The sequence below is a fragment of the Anabrus simplex genome, chromosome 6, assembly GCF_040414725.1.
Source record: "Anabrus simplex isolate iqAnaSimp1 chromosome 6, ASM4041472v1, whole genome shotgun sequence".
Taxonomy (NCBI): Eukaryota; Metazoa; Arthropoda; class Insecta; order Orthoptera; family Tettigoniidae; genus Anabrus; species Anabrus simplex.
In genome coordinates this window covers 270,091,263-270,107,287 of record NC_090270.1, presented here as the reverse complement: position 1 = coordinate 270,107,287, position 16,025 = coordinate 270,091,263, and positions in this window count along the sequence as shown.

Genomic DNA, 16,025 nt, shown 5'->3' with positions numbered 1-16,025 from the left:
ATTCTCTTCTTGAATATCTGTACAGATTTTGGAAAAGGATCAAACACTACCCCTGGTAAACTGTTCCACTCCTTCACGCCCTTCCCAATGAATGAAAATTTACCCCAATCGCTTCTGCTAAAATTCCTTCTAATTTTGTACTTGTGGTCAGTTCTACCAATATAATTATTTTCCAACTGAAGCCTCTCACGGATATCTCTCCATGCTTCTTCTCCTGTATAGGCTCTATATAATCCTATAAGTCTAGTTTTCTCCCTTCTCTTACTTAAAGGTTCCCAACCAAGTTCCTTTAACATTTCTGATACACTACTCTTTCTCCTGAAATCCCCTGTTACAAACCTTGCTGCTTTCCTCTGCACACCATCTTGTTCTTTTATTAGGTATTCTTGGTGAGGATCCCAAACACTGTTTGCATATTCCAATAATGGACGAACCATACTTAAGTAACTTTTTTCTTTTAATTCTTTGTTGCATCCTTTAAGTAGCCTCATTATGACATGTAACGATCTGTATGCTTTCCCAACAATGTCATCAACATGACCCTTCCAGTGCAAATTACTTTCAAATCTCACACCTAAGTATTTGCACTTGCCATCTTTAGGGATAACTACCTCATCCAAAGTATATTCAAATTCAGTTTTAAAGCTCCTGTTTGTAAATGTTGTAACAGTTGATTTGCCTCCATTAACCTTCATATTATTTTCTTGAACCCATTCTTGGATACTCTCAATGTCCCGTTGTAATTCTGAGCAATCCTCAATGTTATTTATTTCCCTATAAACAATTATGTCATCTGCATACAATCTTATTTTCGATGTTATATTGTTCCCTAAATCATTTGCGTATATTAAGAAAAGTAACGGACCGATTATACTACCCTGTGCAATTCCCTTCCAAACTTTCTCTTCCTGTGATATATAATTTCCTACTTTGACTTTCTGAACCCTTGAATTTAGAAATGTTCTTATCCAACGTATAACCCTTACGTCCAGTCCTATTCCCTCCAATTTCTTTAATAATATTCCATGTTCCAATCTATCAAAGGCTTTGGAAAGATCTATGGCTATGCAATCTAACTGGCCTCCTGAATCCAACTGATCTGATATGTCCTGCTGAAATCCCACCAGTTGTGCCTCACAAGAAAATTTCTTTCTAAATCCATACTGGCTCCTCATGAACCAATTTTTATCATCACATATCCCTCTGATGTACTTTGATATTAAACTCTCCAGTATTTTACAAACTATACTGGTCAGGCTGATTGGTCTGTAGTTCTCTGATTTCCTTTTATCACACTTTCCTTTATAAATTGGTATTATTATAGATTCCTTCCATTCCTTTGGTATTACACTATTATTTATGACATAGTCAAAGAGAAATTTTAAATAAGGCACTATATACCGCCCCATCGTCTTTAATACCTCCCCAGTAATTTGATCACTTCCTGCTGCTTTTCCTTGCTGAAGCAGTTGGATTTCTCTGAAAATATCTTCATTTGTGAATGAGAAGCTTCTTGTTTCCCTATGTGTCTCTCCCTCTCTATCTTCTGTTATGGTTTCCAAGTCCTGACAATCTTCTACTGAATCTCTGAATTCCCTACTGAAGAGGTTTGCTTTCTCAGTATCTGTTAAATAGTGTTCACCCCCTACTCCCACCATTGTATTAATTTGGATTCCTTTTCCTTTTTTGATTCCTAATATATGAATACAGCGTTTTCCATTTCCCTTTGTGGTCATTACCCTCTTGAAGAATGCCATTCATATAATTCTCTTTTGCTTCCTTTTTCACTCTATTCAGTTCCCTCATTAGCTGTTTTCTAGTTTCTCTATTTTCCCTACCCTCTTTGATTTTCCTGTTTACTATTCTACATTTTCTTTTTAATTTTCTTATTTCCCTTGTATAATAAACAGGGTCTGTGGTCATTTTACCCTTCTTAACAGGTACAAATCTCTTCTCTCCTTCCCAAATGATTCCTTTAAATTAAGCCCAAAGTGTATCCACATTACTCCCTTCACTTATCCAACAACTGAATTGTGATTTAAGGTAAGTCCCAAATTCATCAACTTTAGTTTTTCTGTATAATTTCTTTTCTTGTGTGACCCTCTTATTAAGCCTTTTTGGTACCAGTCCTACATCCATTATTACAGCCTTATGGTCACCTATTCCTTCAATTACCTCAGTTTTATCAACAATTTCCCATGGTTTAACCAAGAATACATCTAGTAAGTTATTGAGACGAGTCGGTTCTTGTACTACTTGTGTAAATCCTCCCTCCCAAATTAACTTATTTGCCAGTTTCTGTTCATGGGCTTCACTTGCAGCTCCATACCATTCAACTTCAGGCAAGTTTAGATCTCCCCCAATTATTACCATATCATTATTTTTTTATGAGTATAATCTATTATTTTCTCAAATATTTCCATGTCTCTTTCCTCTCTTCCAGGCCTGTATGTTCCTATAATTCCCACCTCCTTCATATTATGACAAACTAATTTTATCCCTAATATTTCATCCCTTTCATCGGTAAACCATTCATGTGAACAATAAGTTTCCTTCACCAGAATAAACACCCCCCCGCCTTTTTATCTCCTCGGTCTCTACGATAGACTGTGTACCCTTCTGGAAATACTTCTCTATTACCCACCCCTTCTCTCAATCATGATTCTACTCCTATCACCACATCAGTCTCATAAGATTCCATCAATGTACCGAATTTTAATTGTTTATTTACTACACTCTGACAGTTTACCAAGAGCAATCTCAGACATCCTTCCTCCCTAAAATTGACTGTTGCAATTGGGTAACATTTGACTCATGAGTTGAGAACGTCCCTGGAACCCCGATCCTTGTACATAGATCTTGATTTAAGGGTCTGGGTTTTCTGGCAAGTTTCCCTGTATGTGCCAGTTTAGTGGTATGGGTTTTCTTAAGTACAGATTAGTTTGCAAATCTCTGTTGATAATTGTAGCAATTTGTCTACAGAGATTTGCTTTTCCATTACCATTCAGATGTAACCCATGCCTAGTAAACATTTGCCTGCCAAGACCTAAAGTATCTACTACATAGACATTTCTAAAACTCTTACTTAATCTCTTGATTTTTATATTTACACCATGTACAGCTTTGTTCACACATGAGTCCTCTAAAAGGTCATACCTAGGTGGCACAATAACTACAATTACTTTTGAGTCAGGTAGTTTGGAAATCTTACCTCTGAGAGTCATAATTAGTTCCTCACCTTCATTTGCAGCAATGTCATTTGTACCACTCACAATTACCACATAATTGTCCTTCTCTAACACAGGATCACAACTTGAAAGGACGTCTTCAGTTTTGGCACCTGGTTTTATTAGTCCTAAAACCTCAGTTTCTGGATTCTGCAGCTCATCCTTGATGCCTTCTGCCATACCCCGCCCTTAACTGTCTGCGTAGAGATGAATCTTTGGCGATCTTGATTTTCGGTTGGTTTTCTTCTTCTGTAGGTTACCTCCACTGGATTTAAAATTATTTGGAAAACTTGGTATGTCTTCTTCTGGAACTTGCTGAAGTAACTGAAATATATTTTGGCACTGCAAAGAGTTTTTTTCCCGGTTTTAAGTTGTACGTAGTTTCTCCCATATGTTTAACATTAGGCCTAAAATGGCTACGCGTCACTTCCGTCCACGGCGATCTTTCTTCTCCAATGTCTTCTTTATCTTCCAGTTTCTTTATTCTGTCCTTTAAGCTTTCATTTTCATGTTTCAGAGCGCATAAATCTTCTTGTAGCACTCCTAAAATCTTAATTATAGTTTCATATGTCTCTCTTTCTTGTTGTTCTGCCTCACTATCGGTTTGTTTACACTCGGGACACAGCCACTCACTTTCTTCAATATCAGTCCTATTTACAATATTTGCACAACGAAAATGGTACCATTCATCATACTTACGACATAGAATCCCATTTTTAACTACTCTTCTGCATTTGCTACATTTTTCACTGCATCTTACACCATTATCTACTACGGATATCACAGACTCACACACAGTAGTCGCCATCTTACTTGCCGAGAAGGCAAGGTATTCGCTATATGTATGATTATTAAAATTTTTAAAGGAACATATATTAGTTGATCTATCGTTTGCTTCGTTATTAGGGATTTACCAAGATCATAAGTGCTGATTATTGGAAAATGATCGCTCATACGAGTATCAGCTAGTGTGTGCCATGTAGTGTATGGGACCCTGAGTGTACGGCATAGCGTTAAATCCACGGCACTGGGATGGGAACCTGGTGAAGCGAGTCGAGTTGGGAACCGTCATTAATATTGTAAAGTTATGTTGATGAGACGTGTAAAGCAAATTTGAACCCTTTGGAGTATCAGATATACTTCCCCATTCTGCATGGTGACGATTGAAGTTGCCGAATACGAAGACGTTTGGAAATTGATCAAATTGCGAAAGAATTGTGACCCTTGGTATTTTGTAACATAGACATCTGGAGGACAATATAGATTAAAAAAATAAATATTATTATAAATGAAACCTACGGCATAAGTTTGAGGAATCTGATTATTAATTGTTAAGGGCATATAGCTAAATGAATTATGGGCACATGAAGCTACTCCCGCGTAACCATCTCCATCCTGTCTTAGAATATGATAACCCGGTATGGTAAAACGAGAATTAGGTGTAAACCAAGTTTCTTGCATCATAATAAGATGGGCCTGGGATTCTTGAATAAGCAATTGTAATTCATGCTTTTTGGAATTGCACTCCTAACATTCCATTAAAGAATGTTGATCATAAACTGTTAAAATGTTAGCTATATGATCCGGTAATTTGTATATTACGTGAGAGAGTTGGGGCTCATTTCCCAAAGATTGATTTAACAATAGAATTATGCGCTGAATTTCTTTTTGAAAATGTTCTTTCATATGGTGGAATATTGGGGCCTGTGAGGCCGACGTATCTCTGGTAACTCGATTTTGTGAGGTGAATATAGTAGGTTGCACTGTTACATTTGCTGATGACGTACCAGGTTGAGAAGGAAGTTGACATATAACCCCTTTTATCGTATCCTGGCGCTGGCACAGGAGGCTGGGAATGCATTACTACCTGTGTACACTTCCTTTTTCTCTGATTTTCTGTAGGAGGCGGAATAACTTCCTGAGATAGTGGAGGGAAATGTGAAGGGTTTTGTTCCGGGTAATAAACTGGAAGTGCTACTTTGGCTTTCGCTTCAGCAAATGAAATATATTCTGTACTCGTGATTTTTTCAGTTGAACATGATATTTTTGTTCCGGACACTCTGAAGATCCTGTCAAATATTCCCTTTTACAATATGCACACTTTATGAATTGTTCCGTACATTGATTAGTGGCATGCTGTTGGGAGCATTTACCACATCTATGATTTTGTGCCTTACAATGTTTTTCCATATGTCCATATCTTTGACATTTCCTACATCTGATAGGTGTAAAGATAAAGGCCTCTACGTCTAAATACACTTTGTACAACGACACTTGTTGTGGTAAACTTTGTGCACGAAATATGACCTTGATTGATCCTGTAGATAGATACTCGGTTGTGTTGTTCTGTACGACTTTTGGGTTAAGTCGTTGGACTGCTTTAGTAGGTACTGTTGTTTCTAGTTTTTGGAGGATTTCATCGTCTGAGAGGTTTCTATCAACCCCGCGTATGATACCTACACGGAGAACATTAGAAGAGGGGATGTATGCTTTGACTTTTAGCGTCTCTAACATTGGATTACGTAAGAAGGCATTAACTTGAGCTGCTGTATGAAATGTAACATGAATACGTTTTCTGCCTTTTCGTTGCAGCGATTTTATATTTAAATCCTGTTCATAACACCTTCGTCCGAGGGCCATATGGTGTAATTGGCCTATATTTTTGTACACGGTTTTTTCCACGAATACGATGTAAGGACCATAATGAAACTTATTATAATACTCAAGTATAGTGTTCGAAGGGGGTGCCGCACTACGCTGATCATTCTGTTGATCAGAAGAAAGATCATTGTTTAATGGGGTTTGTCCTTGTTGAACACTGGCGGTTGATTTGGTTTGGTTTAGAGTATCTGATTCTGAAGACCCACTATCAATGAATTCATCATCCATATGCACTTCGATTTCTTTATCCACTATTAACTGATCGCCTGTGAGGGGCATAAGCTCCCCACTGGAGGCAGCCATGGTGTACAATACTCTCACTACACACACTCGATAACACCAGTAACCAATACGCCGCACACTATATAACTACCACAGAACTGTCGTGCCGAACGGCGAGCTAGTGACTGCTAGCTGTAATGTTGATAACAAAGAATGTAGGAGTGTAAGACCTGTGATGTTGCGGTACTAATGAAAAGTAGCAGAGACTCGCGGTGTTCCACACATTATGGTACTAATGACAGGTTATGAAATTCGACATATAATACAGACCCATGGTTTTTCTCACATTGCGGCGCCATTTACAGGCAACGCAAACCTATGGTGTTCGTCACATAAGAGTACTAACCACAAGGACCTTCACTATTCCGTGGTGTTCCTCATAATGTGGGTACTAATCATAGGCAAGGCAGAACCATGGTAGCCATCATCCCATGGTCTTGCTCATATTGTGGTACTAATCACAGGTACTGCAAAAGCCGACCGCACGGTACTCCTGTGTGCTACTAATCATAAACCTATTTGGTATCTAATATGGTGGTACTAAGCGCAAGTAAAAGCGACCCATGGTGTTCCCCGCGTGGTGGTACTAATCACAAGTAGTTTCGTGGTTCTAAGAAAATCATCCCTTGATCGCCACTCTTAGTCGCCTCTTACGACAGGCAGGGGATACCGTGGGTGTATTCTTCGTCTGCGTCCCCCAACCCACAGGGGGTCAATATAACAGCATCGAAAATGCAGCGCAATACCGCCTCCCAGTGAGACTCTTCTTGATGTATCTTGTTTTGGAGTTTTGTATCAATACCTCCCTTTCCTAAACAAGATTCTAACGCTTTCCACGAACAAAAGCAAAGTTTGTGGTTGGGTGAATTTTCATGTTCAGGCAATTTTTCACTGAATTTTCTCCAATTAGTAAGTCCTCTTTCCTTAGCTAAGGAAGGCACTTGATTTGATGCTAAGTGTGAAATCAGACTGCAGGGAACACAATATAGAGCATTCTTACTTTCACTATAGCCCAACCACGATCTCTTTACTTTTTCTCCATTTTGAGAACTTTAAAAACCAATATTTGGTTAAGTTAGGTCCTTCTATGCTGCTATTACTTAAATTTGGCTTAATCAGATTTTCAAAGCTCATTTTTATTGTTTTTTCAGAATCTGAAAAAAAGCTCTGTGGCCATGAACCAGGATCCCTAAAGCCAAAGGAAAACTCGGACATTTTTGAAGACCAGTTTTAGGGTCTGTGGGAGATAATAATTCATCTTCATTCGCTTCACCAGTGGGACTGAGTTTCTTGCAAAGTTCGACATGTCGCTTGCCTTCCGCTCCAGCTTCAACGTCATCTAAAATATTAAAAACTGGATTAAAATTCAATCAGTAATTTGATATATTAGGTTACAAAAAGAAGTATTTAAAAATTGTCGTAAAGTCCGACAAGATACAATTAATTCATCCCTTCCCTGATGTTATATAATTTAATTTTTGAAATAAAAATTAATATTTACTTGCCTAATTTTTCTTTTAGCCTTCATCTTCATTAGCATTAGTATTTTTTAATGTTTCTAATTTTGTTGTTTGTGACAGCACATTTGATTCCCTACTGGGAAAGCTGGAGATACATCCTTACAGAGAAGAAACTAATTTCAGGAGGCCAGTATCACCAGAAAAACGACTTGTTATTACCCTGAGCTTAGTAATGAAATCATATTGAAATATCGTAAATGGAAAAGGAAATAAAAATCTGCTCCCAAACCGACTGAAGAAACTAATATTTCTACCGATGTTTAGGAGTGATGAGTTTAAATCTCAGTTTTCCGTCAGACAGTTTACACAATTGTTTGTAGTTATGTACCTGTTGCTGTGAGAAACTGACAAAGGAATTTTTGTTCTTGAATTAATTAATTAATATATATTATATATTACTTTATTAATTAATTATTATTAATTATTATTATTATTAATCATAAATATATTACTTTATTAATTTGTTTTTGCTAATTACGATACGCCCCTTATTATTTTTAAATGTAAATAACTTCAAAATTTTGAGTAAAATATCTGTATGAATTTCTCAATTGATAAAATATGATGATGAATTTATAAATAATTATTTCGTTCTTTTTGTGAAGTGGCACCCTTATTTTTTGTAGGTAGTGTATTAAAATAAAACTACCAGAGATGTTTTTCAGTAGGTCATAAAATATTCCTTTTTCCTGACCAAAACCTGGCATCCCTACACGTCGCTGCGAAGCATGTGTGGTCATTAGAGGTAACCAAACACCCTATTAACAGCATTTTTTCCTACTTACTTTACGTCGCACCGACACAGATAGGTCTTATGGCGACGATGGGAGAGGGAAGGGCTAGGAGTGGGAAGGAAGCGGCCGTGGCCTTAATTAATGTACAGCCCCAGCATTTGTTTGGTGTGAAAATGGGAAACCACGGAAAACCATCTTCAGGGCTGCCGACAGTGGGGTTTGAACCTACTACCTTTCAAACACTGGATACTGGCCGCACTTAAGCGACTGCAGCTATCGAGCTCGGTGCATATTTTGTTGCGGAAGACATTGCCAAATTTTGTTAGTTGTTGTCAAAAGTGTACCGTAGCTATCAGAATCTTTCTGACACTCTTTTCTTGGACAAGTCGTGTGACATGTAGTGTGTGAGTCAGCTTCCGTTTGTTCAGCAATCCTTCTGAGATTCCTACCAGGTGGTATATCTTCGTTTAGTTATTATGCTTACCTTTTGGACACTAGTGTATTAAGGATAGAATGAAGTAAACCGTACGTGAGTGGAGAATTATGTAGATTACCGAGTTGATTGTGAAGGAATGTGCAGTAAGTATTCTTAACGAAGTTGCGGAATGATCGGACATTGCTACTGGGCTGTCACTATCTGCGTTAAGCGGGGATTTCCGATACCTTGTGTAATATACAGGGTGTTAGGTGTATACGTGCAGATATTAAGCTAGTCGGCAAAGAAAAAGACATCTCACAATATATGCTATGTACTTTTTATCTTGTCCTATTAGTTTGCCCATAACTGAGCCAAATATTTCAGGACCTAATGTGTTTTGAACGGCCGTAACAGGATGTGCCGGTTACGTCATTCTGTCCACGCGTAGTGGAAGTACAGTAGCAGAGTCTAGGGCTTGTTGAACCTGTTTCTTATCGCAGGCCAACACATGTTGTTGTGCACTTCCCCTAAAGGCTTGGCAAGTAGGAGAGGATGACTCACGTGCCAAGCCACTTGCTGAACTCGAAAACCGGTCTAGGGTACTCTGTGTGAAATGTAAACAGGATCCTTACAGTGACCTCGAAGATACGCACCAGCACATACGTGCGAATAAAGTATTGTGTAGTTGTGTGTGATTTATAAGACGTCAATGGCATTACTCAGTGATTCAAGCTGACAAAATGAAAGGAAATAGTTAATAAGTAAATGAGAAATGAGCGCAACATTTCTGTGCTGTTATTGCTACAGTCTACAATGAATTTCTGACAATAGACAATGCGAGTTGTCTATGCTTATTCATAAACTTTTCAGGTCAATGAAAGGACGGTGGACACTGAAAGAAAAGGCTGTAAGTATTCAGTCATATTGTTATTAATGAGACAGATTTCAAAAACCGTATTGCAACCATGCGTGAACATTGCTCGAAGGAAAAATAACTACTGTGGATTTCTTTTGCTAGATGCTTTACGTCGCACCGACACAAATAGGTCTTATGGCGACGATGGGACAGGAAAGGGCTAGGAGTGGGAAGGAAGCGGCCTTGGCCTTAATTAAGGTACAGCCCCAGCATTTGCCTGGTGTGAAAATGGGAAACCACGGAAAATCATCTTCAGGGCAGCCGACAGTGGGGTTCAAACCTGCTATCTCCCGAATACTGGATACTGGCCGCAGTTAAGCGACTGCGGCTATCGAGCTCAGTCTACTGTGGAATTGCCGCCGGGCATTTCTATTAGAGGGCTTATTCTTCTTTTCCTAATCTGTTTACCTTCCTGGGTTGGTTTTCCCTCGGACTCAGCGAGGGATCCCACCTCTACCACCTCAAGGGCAGTGTCCTGAAGCTTCAGACTCTTGGTCGGGGGATAAAAATGGCGAAAATAACCAGTACCTCGCCCAAGCGGCCTCACCTGCTATGCTGAACAGGGAGCTTGTGGGGGTATGAAAGATTGGAAGGGGTAGACAAGGAAGAGGGAAGGAAGCGGCCGTGGCCCTAAGTTAGGTACCATCCCGGCATTTGCCTGGAGAAGTGCGAAACTACGGGAAACCACTTTCAGGATGGCTGAGGTGGGAATCGAACCACCTCTACTCAGTTCACCTCCCGAGGCTTAGTGGACCCCGTTCCAGCCCTCGTACCACTTTTCAAATTTCGTGGCGGAGCTGGGGATGGTACACGGGCCTCCGGGGGTTGGCAGCTAATCACACTAACCACTATACCACAGAGGTGGACAGAAGGCTAATTACTGGACAGTATGTGCCGATAGGTAATGTGACGGACCCGTTTAATTAAAACGTCCGTAATAATAATGTTACTACTACTACTACTACTACTACTACTACTACTAATATCTTTACTTTCCACTAACTAATTTTCACGGTTTTCGAAGACGCTGAAGTGCCAGAATTTTGTAAAGCAGTACTTTTTTAAATGCAAGTAAATCCACAGACACGAGACTGGCGTATTTCAGCACCTTCAAATACCATCGAACTGAGCCGCCATCGAACCTGCCAATGTGGGATCAGAAGACCAGCGCTCTATCGTCCGAGCTACGCAGACCGGCATTGGAGCTTAGAGTAAGTTGATCGTGCGGTTAGGGGCGCGCAGCTTTGAGCTTGTATTCTGGTGATAGTGGGTTCGAAATCCACTGCCGGTAGCCGGGAAGATGGTTTTCCGTAGCTTCCCATTTTCACATCAGGGAAATGCTGGAACTGTACCCTTATTAGACTTCGAACGCCTCCTTCCCACTTGTATCCCTTTTCTCTCGGTGCGACGTAAAACAATTTGTAAGTACATGCTTCGGCAATTTCGGAGACATGTCTGCAGTTATAATATTAATAATAATTCGGACCTGTTAAAAGTTCACTATTTTCTTTAGTGTTTTCTGACAGATTACGAGCTACGAAGTTTGAGTGGGGCGATTAACTTTTATTTTCATAATAGTCAGTAATAATAGACTAACAGAGTTTTTATAATAATATTGTTAGTGGCTTTTCGACGGCCAAGATAGCGGGTAGTCGGATTTTTGAAGGGCGGAAAAAAGTCCATTCGACACTCCATGTCGTACGATGTCGGCATGTAAAAGATCTCTGGTGATACATTTGGTATTTACCCGACAAAATTAATTAAATCTCAGCCATAGACGTCCAAGAGAGATCCGGTTTACTCTAGGTCCGCTAGATGGCAGACAGAGTAAACCGGAACGTCGAAATTGACGAGCAGACAGCCAGATGGCGTCAAAAAGAAATGTCTGCAAACGGTAGCTGAGGCCATACGATTATTATTATTATTATTTATAATAATAATAATAATAATAATAATAATAATAATAATAATAATAATAATAGTAAATCTTCACGCGCGGTGTCAGAATTTTGCCCACAGGTATTCTTTTAGGTGCCCGTAAATCTACCGATCAGAAGCAGTCGTATTTGAGCACCTTCAAATACCAGCGGACTGAGCCAGGATCGAGGCTGCTAAGTTCATGAAACAAGTGCTTGAACCGTCTGAGCCACTCAGCCTGGCAACGTTTATTTTGATACGTTGAATAGGCACTGCAAAATCAGCAGTAAGCTAGAAGGTTCTCATTTACATTTAAACATGTTCTCTTCGGTTGGAAGCACGAAAGGAAGGTACGTTTAATTAATTTATGTTTATAACATGTCCCTTACTGGTATGAAGTAAAACGTTCGATGTGTTTTGACATTTCAATTCCGATACTACTCACTTTGAAATTCTATCCCATGCATTCTTTCGTTGACGTAATAAACTTTATTTACGTACACGTCAACACGGGTTGTTTCTGCTTACGGCGAGTTGGACTCCCAAAAGACCATGATATTGAAATCGCACTGTGGGAGAATATTCCACGTAAGCAGTTCGACAAAAGCATTAGACCTGTCACGTGCCGGTTGTCTGCTGTTCCTAGCGACCGGGGATGTGGCTGGACGGGTTCCCCACCCCTACATGAAACAGGTCTGTCTGACCTTGACCACAATAACAGCTGTCAGAGATGCGAATTATCGTCCGTACTAGTACGCGAGTTACTTCGTAGTAGTAGCATCAGTAGTAGTATTTGAATAATGCCAGTGTATGAATACCACGAATACCATTATATGCTGCTAGTGTATCGTGTGGCAGAACAGAACACGGGTCGCCCTTCATGAATCTATCGGGAAAGGCTTCCAGCAATTTATATTTTGTTTCTTATTCCCTACGAGTTAAAACAGAGGACACTTTGCGTTTTTAAGGGCCGATGACATTAAGACAGCAATCATCATCATCATCATCATCATCATCGTCGTCGTCGTCGTGGTTGTCGTAGTGGTCGTCACGTATAAATATTCAATAAAATATTCGTTTTATATTCATCATTACTGAAATAGGAGCTATAAGTTAACATTTAACTTAAGAAGATTGCCTAGAGTGTTTTGTTAATTTACAAAAGAAAGTTTAACATTTCTTTTAATGCAATCTGTATGTTTTTGTTTTCTAAACTGTTGCACTGTAATGTTTAACATAGGTACATTATGTTGTTCACAGGCGTTTTCGTGTACGTTCGTAAATCCGTACTTTTCTATTCGAGATAGTCTTGTTACCGTCCACCTGGAATTACGGAGCCCGTACTGTATGTTAGTTCAGTATTTTTCTACAACAGAGTGTTACGAATGCGACTGTAGTTCCCCCGACCACGCCACTCTTATGTCTGTGTCACTAATGTGCACTTTGTTCAGCTGTGTGCTGCTTGACTATGTGATTCTCGTTACATTCTTCTTCCTCTTCTTCTACTGCAGCCTTATGTCTTAACAGGTATACTGTATTCTACCGACATCATCTCAACACGCAGTAGCGTAATCTGCTGCGATTTACCGAGCTCGATAGCTGCAGTCGCTTAAGTCCGGCTCCGTGGCTAAATGGTTAGCGTGCTGGCCTTTGGTCACAGGGGTACCGTGTTCGATTCCCGGGAGGGTCGGAAATTTAACCTTAATTGGTTAAATTTGCTGGCACGGGAACTGGGTGAATGTGCCATCTTCATCATCATTTCATCCTCATCACGACGCGCAGGTCGCCTACGGAGTCAATTCAAAACACCTGCATCTGGCGAGCCGAATTTGTCCTCGGACACTCCCGGCACTAAAAGCCATACGACATTTCATTTCAGTGTGGCCAGTATCCATTATTCGGGAGATAGTGGGTTCGAACCCCAATCTCGGCAGCCCAGAAGATGGTTTTCCGTGGTTTCCCATTCTCACATCAGACAAATGCTGGTGCTGTACCTTAATTAAGGCCACGGCCGCTTCCTTCCCTGCCCTAGCCCGTTCAAGTCCTATCATCGCCATAAGGCCTATATGTGTAGGTGCGACGTAAAGCCAATAGCTGCTGCGATTTGTTATTAGCACCATCATAGTAAAATGTAATATAGTTGTGGCGGAATATTCTTAGATATGTTCGACATCTGTGGATTGTGTATAATTTGATAACTCATCTGTACTCATGAAAGCGACCGTCGGCCTGGCGTTCAGGTTAATAGCTACATGTCTCTAACGTGTAACCTTATTCATGTTTCTTATATTTGTTGATGTGTATGTTTGATGTTTATACACAATACGAGAATACAGCTGACTCATCCCCACGAGCTTGACCTGGTTCTCGTTTTACGCATAGTAATCTGTAGGTAACTACTGCGAACGATGCTAACTCACGTGACATATATTTCATCTTGTTTCCTCTTAAACTACGAATATTTTACTATTTTCTTCCACGTATTTCAGTTTTTAATGACCAAATAATAATAATAATAATAATAATAATAATAATAATAATAATAATAATAATAATAATAATAATAATAATAACGTTAAGTGCTTTACGTCCCACTAACTACTTCTACGGTTTTCTGAGACGCTGAGGTGCCCGAATTTAGTCCCGCCCGAGTTCTTTTTATGTACCAGAAAATCCGCCGACACGAGGCTGACCTACAGTATTTGAGCACCTTCAAATACCACCGGACTGGGCCAGGTTAGAACCTGTAAAGTTGGAGTCAAAAGGCCGGCACCTCAACCGTCTGAGCAACTCAGCCCGGAAGGAGGCACGAAATGTAGGTACGTTTAATTTATTTAGTTGTATAACATGTCCAATATTCCTTTGAAACTAAACGTTCAATGTGTTTCGATAATTCAATTCCGATGCTACTCATTTGGGCATCCCATGACTGCTTTCGTTGGCGTAAGGACATGCTATCTTTCTTCTACCTTTACGCAATGCACAACGGGGATCTACTGTATTTCACGTCCCGGCGCGCCTATCCCAACCAATAATTATATCACACGCTCGTACAGGTCCCGCACCGATTCAGGTTTTCAGGTCATTTCCATACTCACTAGACCACGAAGCTGATGACGACACATATCCCAATCCCTTAAAGGACATAACAGCAAATGAACCAGTATTAACGCTGAGAATTCGGAACATCTCCAGGGTCCGAAACCGATGACCAGGGTTGTGTGAAGCCCATAAGACGGAAACTGAATACTGACAACTACGAATCCAGTCTGGCGAGAATGTAATGCAACAAGGCATACGCTACTGTAGTAGCCACCTTCAGCTGTTATCGTAGATCAGTTGCTCTTAAACATAAAATCAGTTTGACAAGTATGTTACGTAACATCTCGTGCATTGCATAGGTAGCGTTCAGCTGTTTCCCGTAAACATAAACAGAAACCAGTTTGGCACGCATGGCGCGTGACTCGCCTGTTCGCAAAGGGAAGCTATTCATTCACAAGAACAAGGCATACTACCTATTCTAAAAACATCGTATCTCTTTCCTCTCGAAAATAACTTCCGAGAATTACTAAAAGTTTTATATATAGTGGTTCGTCACATCGTTCTCTATTGCTAGAAGAAATATCTGCAGGTATACACCTAACACCCTGTATATGGGATAATGATCGCTAGAATGTGTGTCGGAAAGTGTTTACCATGTGATGATGGGAGCAATATGGGACTGACAACATTTAAATCCACGGCACTGGGAGGTGCACTGGGGGGGGGGAAGGGGATATTCGTGTTGAATATCCAGCGTTTAATATTATAAAATCATGCTGCTGGGACTTGGAAAGGAGGTGCAGTCGCCTTTTAGTATTATGATCACTTTCGCATAAGGTCTGGTGGCAGTTATAAAGTCTCGGAATATGATAACGTGATCTAATGCATCAAATTAGCAAAAATTGTGACCATTGGTTTGCAGCGATGTAAACCTCCGGAGAACAATAGATATTAATCAAGTGAATATTATTGTGCGTAATTCCTATGTCAAATGTATGGGGGATAAGTTAGAGGTAAAATGTGGTATGATAGAAAATTGTGAATAAAAATCGCTACACCAGCACTACCCTGTCCATCTTGACGTTCAAGACTGAAACCCGGGAGATGAAAATTGGTAGAAATTGAAAACAATATCTCCTGAATAATTATATTAGAAAAAGTTTCACGGATTAATAATTGCAACTCATATTTTTTTAAGAACTATGCTTCTTGCATTCCACTGTAAATGCGAATCACACAATGCCAACATACAGTATATGCTATTCGATCCCTTAACTGATATACAGGGTGTTAGGTGTATACGTGCAG